The 8,008-nt window shown below is 39.5% G+C and overlaps 1 pseudogene; it reads right to left on the reverse strand.

The window, feature by feature from the left end:
- Positions 1-230: 230 nt before the first annotated feature.
- Positions 231-1,774, reverse strand: LOC138418039 (ornithine aminotransferase, mitochondrial pseudogene; annotated as a pseudogene).
- Between the last annotated feature and the right edge of the window lie 6,234 nt (positions 1,775-8,008).

An 8,008-nucleotide genomic window follows, 5' to 3' on the forward strand; every position in this document is an offset into this window, starting at 1 on the left:
AAGGAAATTATTAAAACGTATATAAATTATGCTGAGGGGCTTGATTAAAAGGCTGTCTATATAGAAAGGCACCTCAGCTTACAAAGAATACAAGCACAAAAACACTTAATCGAATATAAGATGCCAGGACATTCTCTAAGTTAGGTTACATAGCAAACTGCATGTCTATAAAAGTCATTCTGCTATATGTGAACTGAAAAACATATATATATATATATTTTAAAGCCTTTGACATGGAGGAGTGAAATATGCCCGCATTAAGCACAGAAACTCAGAGCTTTATGAACTGCATGTCTCCAGCTGGCTCCCAGGCGCCACTGAAAACTGTTACCACCCTTAGAAAGACAGGATGGTCTTGTTAATGATCTCCACCACCTCTAGAATCTCATCCTCCTTGATCACAAGCGGGGGCGCAAACCTGATGATGTCGCCGTGGGTTGGCTTGGCCAGAAGTCCATTATCTCGTAGTCGCAGACACACCTTCCAAGCATCACAATCTTTGGTTTCTCTGATAACAATAGCATTTAGTAATCCTTTTCCTCTTACGGTAGTTACAACATCAGAAGGCAGCTTCATGAGTTCATTTCTCAAGATGATACCCATTTTCAGCAAGGTTTTCTTCTTCCAAAACCTCCAGCGCTGCGATGGCCACCCGGCAGCCCAGCGGATTGCCTCCATACATAGAGCCATGTTCCCCTGGCTTAATGGTCAGCATTATCTCATCATCACACAACACTGCGGACACGGTATAAACCACCAGAAAGTGCCTTTCCTAGAAGGACAATATCAGGTCGGACATTTTCGTGGTCGATAGCCAGCCATCTCCCAGTTCTGGCTAAGCCTGTCTATATTTCATTGGCAATAAACAGAACCTGGTGCTGGGTGCAGAGCTCGCGGACGCCCACGAGGTAGCCTGGATCTGGAACAACAACGCCCGCTTCACCCTGGATTGGTTCCACCATGAACGCGGCAACGTTTGTGTCCTGAAGCGCACGCTCAAGGGCAGGCAGATCATTATACGGAATGATTTCAAAACCCGGCATAAATGGTCCAAAACCATCATAACTGGTTGGGTCAGTGGAACTGGAGATAGCAGACAATGTTCTACCCCAGAAGTTTCCAGCTGCAAAAACAATCTTTGCTTTGTATTTCGGGATCCCCTTGACAGTATACCCCCATTTACGAGCAAGCTTGCAAGCAGTCTCTCCAGCCTCCACTCCTGTATTCATAGGAAGAACTTTGTGGTAGTTGAAAAGTTTAGTAACATACTCTTCGTATTCACCAAGCACATTATTGTAGAAAGCCCTAGATGTTAAGGTCAACTTGTCCACTTGACTTTTCAAAGCATCCACAATCTTTGGATGACAATGCCCCTGGTTGACAGCGCTGTAAGCACTCAGAAAGTCAAAATATTTTCTGCCTTCAACATCCCATACGTAAATGCCCTTCCCTCTCTCCAGGGCTACAGGTAAAGGATGGTAGTTGTGGGCACCATATTTAGATTCCCGTTCAAAAATGTAATCAGAGGACGGAGGGCCTTGAACGGATTTTTAGTTGCAACAGATGTAGCAGAAGCCACTGAAGAATGAACTCCACGACCAAGGCCAGCAACAGTCTGCAAACGCGCTAGTTTGGAAAGCATGATGTCCTCAAGTGGGAATATCACCGACCAACTAGCCTGTCCTCCCACAGCTGAGATTACAACAAGGATTTTTAACCCGAGATCCAGGGATGTCTTCAGAAAGTCCAATGACTCCTGGCGGCACCTCCAAGGCCAGCACGCGGACACACGGTGTCCAAGGATCAGCTGCAGCCTGCTCAGTCATTAAAAGAGAATAAAAATAATGCCATTTGCAGAAACATGGGTAGACCTAGAGATTGTCACACCAAGTTAAGTAAGTCAGACAAAGACAAATATGATAATATTTATAAGTGGAATTTAAAAAAAGATACAAATGAACTTATTTACAAACCAGAAATAGAGTAATAGATGTAGAAAACAAACCTATGGCTACCAAGGGGAAAGGAGTGATAAACTGGGAGATTGGAATTAACATATACACACTACTATATATAAAATAAATAACTAATAAGGACCTACTATATAGCACAGGGAACCTTATTCAACACTATCTAATAACCTATGAGGGAAAAGAATCTTAAAAAAGTGGATATATGTATATGTATAACTAATTCACTTTGCTGTACACCTGAAATTGACATAACTTTGTAAATCAACTATATTCCAATGATATTTTTTAATTTGTGGTTTCAAAGAATATCTGGTGGCCTGGGAAAAAGTAAGTGAGACAAAGCAGGATACAATTTTGTATGTAGAGTACAATTCCAATTTCTAAATGAATATTATATATTCATAGGAAAGAACTTGTTAGTATTGGTTCTTGTTCAGTTGTACAATTAAATTAATTTTCATTTTTTCTTCATGTTTTTGCAGTTTGCAATTTTTAATAATAATTTTACTCTCAACACAAAAAGTTATTTCTATAAATGTAGTTTTATAGACTCTTAGATACGTATTGCTGACTGGAAAAAGTGGGAAAAATAAATACACGAAAGCAGATCCAAGAAAGAATGCTACCGTTTAAATGGGATAGCAGGATTATGGTTGACTTCTTAGTTTCTCAATTTCCTTTCCAAGTCATTACACTTTTTTATAATATAAAAGTCTAAATAAAAATAACTATTGCATTGAAATTCTAATAAGGCACTCAATTAAAAATTAAAACAATAATAATTTAAATCTAATTGGTAAACAGAGTAAGCACCAAGGGAACTCACAGAATTCTTTCTCTACAATAGAAATATATAGACAATAAAGGCAGAACCACACTCCTCCAGCACAATATCACATGAATGAGGGGACACTGCCAGATACTAAAAGATACTTGGAGGCAGAGTGGAGAGGATTAGCCAGTACAAGCTGGGGGCCCAGCTTACCTAGGCTTAATTCTGACTCTACTGCCTACTGGTTGAGACATTTTTATACGTCACTGAGTTTTCTGAGTGCTAGGTTTCTCACCTGGAAGATAGCAATGGTAACAATTGCTACTCAGATTTATTATGAAGAATGAATGTACATAAAAAGTTGTGTTTTTTTTTTAACATGAAGCATATTTTTAAAATGCTAACTCTTACATAGTCACACCATTGATATGTTCTTTATGCAGAAAAGCTCTCTGTCTTCTCACAGCTGGGTCCAAAACCCTCCACTATATCAATTCTGATTGCTAATTATGTAAAGACTAATTTCAAACTCTATGGTGACCTTAGAACCCTAATTACTCCTGATCCACTATTTTAACAAACTTTCAAAAGTGAAGGTAAAGATGCAGGAAAGTATGATACATTAGAGTTCAATTAAATATCACAAGGTGAACACACCCATGTGACCACCATCCAGATAAAAAAATAGGTCACTACCAGTATCCACGAGTCACCCTCATGCTCCATCAAAGTCAACCCTTCACTTCCTCCCCAGAAGTAAGCATTATTTTGACATTTGACACCAGAGATTAGTTTCTCTTCTTTATAACGGAATCACTTTTGCCCAACTTCATGTTTCTGAGATTCATTCAAGTTATATGTAGCAGTAGTATGCTCATTTCCATTGCTATATAGCATTCCACTATATGGATAATTACATATCCTCGCACGGGTGGACATCTGATTATTTCTGACCAGATAAATAGTGTTGGTATAAACATCCTTGCACCTGTCTTTTGATGAACAAATTCATTCAGTTATCATGGGCATATACCACTGATTGTGATTGCTGGGTTCTAGAATATACTAAAACTCATCTTTAGTTGATCCACTCTCATGGCTTTCCAAAGTGGTCCCATTTCATTTTTTATTATCCCCTCCACATGACCCCTAACATTAGCATTCTATTTCCTGTTTCTATGAATCTGACTACTTTAGGTAACTCATATAAGTGGAATCATATAGCATTTGCCTTTTAGGGACTGGCTTATTTCGCTTAGCAGAATGTCCTCAGAATTCATCTATGTGGTGATATATGTCAGAAATTCCTTTCTTTTTAAGGAGGCAAGAATATACAATGGAGAAGGGTCTCTTCAACAGGTCATGCTGGGAAAACTAGACAGTTACATGTAAAAGAATGAAATTAGGATATTTCCTCACATCACATGTAAAAATAAACTCAAAATGGATCAAAGCCTAAATGTTAGACCTGAAACCATAAAAATCCTAGAAGCAAATATAAGCAGTTCACTCTTTGTAAATCATAGCAGTATTTTGAGTTGATTTCTTTTTCTCCCTGGAGGGGGGTGGGTGGGGTGGAGATCTGTCTCCTAAGGCAAAAGAAACAAAAGCAAAAATCAGTTCAAAAGTTCAGTTGCTCAGTCGTGTCCGACTCTTTGCGACCCCATGAATCGCAGCGTGCCAAACCTCCCTGTCCATCACCAACTCCCGGAGTTCACTCAGACTCACGTCCATCGAGTCAGTGATGCTATCCAGCCATCTCATCCTCTGTCGTCCCCTTCTCCTCCTGCCCCCAATCCCTCCCTGCAGATAGTGACTGCAGCCATGAAATTAAAAGATGCTTACTCCTTGGAAGGAAAGTTATAACCAACCTAGACAGCATATTGAAAAGCAGAGACATTACTTTGCCAACAAAGGTCTGTCTAGTCAAGGCTATGGTTTTTCCTGTGGTCACGTATGGATGTGAGAGTTGGACTGTGAAGAAAGCTGAGCGTGGAAAACTTGATGCTTTTGAACTGTGGTGTTGGAGAAGACTCTTTAGAGTCCCTTGGACTGCAAGGAGATCCAACCAGTCCATTCTAAAGGAGATCAGTCCTGGGATTTCTTTGGAAGGAATGAAGCTGAAGCTGAAACTCCAGTACTTTTGCTACCTCATGTGAAGAGTTGACTCATTGGAAAGGCAAAAATAAACAACACCAAATTAAGTTTAGAAGCTTTTGCACAACTAAGGAAGCCATTGACAAAATTAAAAAATAGCTCTACTGAATGGGAGAAAATATTTGCAAATAATATTACCTACAGGCTTCCTTGGTGACTCAGTGGTAGAGAATCCACCTGCCAATGAAGAAGATACAAGATATGTGGGTTCAATCCCTGCATTGGGAAGATCCCTTGGAGAAGGAAATGGCATCCCACCCCAGTATTCTTGCCTAGAAAATTCCATGAACAGAGAAATCTTTCAAGCTACAGTTCATGGGGTCGCAAAGTGTTAGACAAGACTGAGTGACTGAGCTATAAGGGACTAATAGCCAAAATATATAAACATCTCATACAACTCAATATCAAAAATAAACAACTCAATTAAAAATGCACAGAAGACCTAAATAGACATATTCCCAAAGAACATATACAATCACAAGAAAAAATGCTCCATAGCACTAATCCTCAGAGAAGTGTAAATCAAAACGACAATGAGATAACACTTTACATCTGTCAGAATGGCTATTATCAAAAATGTCTACAAATAACAAATGTTGGGGAGCATATGGAAAAAAGAACCCTAGTACCTTGTTGATGAGATTGTAAATTGGTGAAACCAGTATGAGAAACAGTGTGGAAACTTTTCAAGAAACTAAAATAGAATTACCATATGATCCAGCGATACCACTCCTGAGTATATATCTGAAAAAAAAAACAAAAACAGTAATTCAGAAGGATACACAAACCCCAGTGTTCACAGTAGCTTTATTTGCAATAGCCAAGATATGGAAGAAACCCAAGTGCCCATCAACTTATGAATGGATAGAGAAGCTTTTACATATATAGAATAGAATATTACTTAACCATTAAAAGAAATTCTGCCATTTGCAACAATATCGATGGACCTAGAGGGTATTAAGCTCAGTGAAACAAGTCAGATAGAGAAAGACAAATACTCTGTTATCACTTATATGTGGAATCCTTGAATACTCATTGGAAGGACTGATGCTGAAACTGAAGCTCCAATACTAATGCAAAGAGCAGACTCATTGGAAAAGACCCTGATGCTGGGAGAGATTGAAGGCAGGAAGAGAAGGGAACAGAGGATGAGATGGTTAGATGACTAACTCAATGGACATGAGTTTGAATAAACTCCAGGAGATGGTGTAGGACAGGGAAACCTGGCATGCTGCAGTCCATGGGGGTCACAGAGAATTGGACATGACTTAGTGACTGAACAACAACAACAAAAATTAAACAATGAATATAACAAAACAGAAGCAGATTCACCGATACACAGATAAATCTAGTGATTACCAGTAGGGAGAAGGAAGTGGGGAGAAGCAAAATAAGGGATAGGCAATTGAGAGATACAAACAAGGCATTATTTTATAATAACTTTAAATGGAGTATAATCTATAAAAATATTGAATTACTATATTGTATACATGAAACTAATACAATATTGTAAATCAACTATACTTGTATTTTAGAAAAACAGAATTTCTTTCCGTTTTAAGGCTGAATAAGATTCTATTAAATGTATATACCACATTTTCTTTATCCTTTCATCAGTCCACTGATGGATACTTTCACCTTTTGGCTATTATGAATGATGCTGCTATGAACGTGGATGTACAGATACCTGTTTAAGTGCCTGCTTTCAATTATCGGGGGTCTAGAGATAGATCTGCCAGGTCATAAGGTAACTTTATGTTTAATTTTTCAAGGAACCACAATACTCTTGATAGCTTACAGTGAACGGTGTTAGATTTGTGATCTCTAAAGAAAATAATTTAGCTTCAGTACCAGAGATGAGGCTTCAGGCACTCAGAGCTTCATGTGGCAAAAGTTTTATTACAGTGAAAAAGGTCTGTCTGACCTAGACAGAAGAGGGCAGAGAGTGCCCCACTCACTAGTTTGGGTCGAGCCAAAACCCCACTTTTTCAGTTGGTTACTGACAATAGAAAGGTCTTACCAGACTCACTCTCACATACATCTTAAGATAATAGTATTAGTCAGAAGGTTCTTGTTAAGAAGGAGAAACATGTCCTTGAGCAAGATACATTTTGTTAAATAATCATTAGTACAGAGCTTAAGGGAAAACTTATCCTTGAGCAAGATTAGTTGCTTTATGTGTAATCATTAGCTCTGGGGTTAAAGAAAGTTAGTCTTAGGATTTATTGTTGACATAACAGCTCAGAGCTTAAGAAAAAATGTCTTATGTGACAAAGACAAAGGACTATAGGGAAAAAAAGTTGCTCCTTTCTCCTCCTCGAGGGCCCCAGACCACTTTCTCCTCCTCAGTTCAGTTCAGTTCAGTCGCTCAGTCGTGTCCAACTCTTTGCGACCCCATGAATCGCAGCACGCCAGGCCTCCCTGTCCATCACCAACTCCCGGAGTTCACCCTGATTCACGTCCATCGAGTCAGTGATGCCATCCAGCCATCTCATCCTCAGTCGTCCCCTTCTCCTCCTGCCCCCAATACCTCCCAGCATCAAAGTCTTTTTCCAATGAGTCAACTCTTCGCATGAGGTGGCCAAAGTCCTGGAGTTTCAGCTTTAGCATCATTCCTTCCAAAGAAATCCCAGGGCTGAGCTCCTTCAGAATGGACTGGTTGGAGCTCCTTGCAGTCCAAGGGACTCTCAAGAGTCTTCTCCAACACCACAGTTCAAAAGCATCAATTCTTCAGCTCAGCCTTCTTCACAGTCCAACTCTCACATCCATACATGACCACTGGAAAAGCCATAGTCTTGACTAGACGGACCTTAGTCGGCAAAGTAATGTCTCTGCTTCTGAATATGATATCTAGGTTGGTCGTAACTTTTCTTCCAAGGAGTAAGCGTCTTTTAATTTCATGGCTGCAGTCACCACCTGCAGTGATTTTGGAGACCCCAAAAATAAAGTCTGACACTGTTTCCACAGTTTCCCCATCTATTTCCCATGAAGTGATGGAACCGGATGCCATGATTTTTGTTTTCTGAATGTTGAGCTTTAAGCCAACTTTTTCACTCTCCTCTTTCACTTTCATCAAGAGGCTTTTCAGTTCCTCTTCACTTTCTGC

The sequence above is a fragment of the Ovis canadensis genome, chromosome 1, assembly GCF_042477335.2.
Source record: "Ovis canadensis isolate MfBH-ARS-UI-01 breed Bighorn chromosome 1, ARS-UI_OviCan_v2, whole genome shotgun sequence".
Classification (NCBI taxonomy): domain Eukaryota; kingdom Metazoa; phylum Chordata; class Mammalia; order Artiodactyla; family Bovidae; genus Ovis; species Ovis canadensis.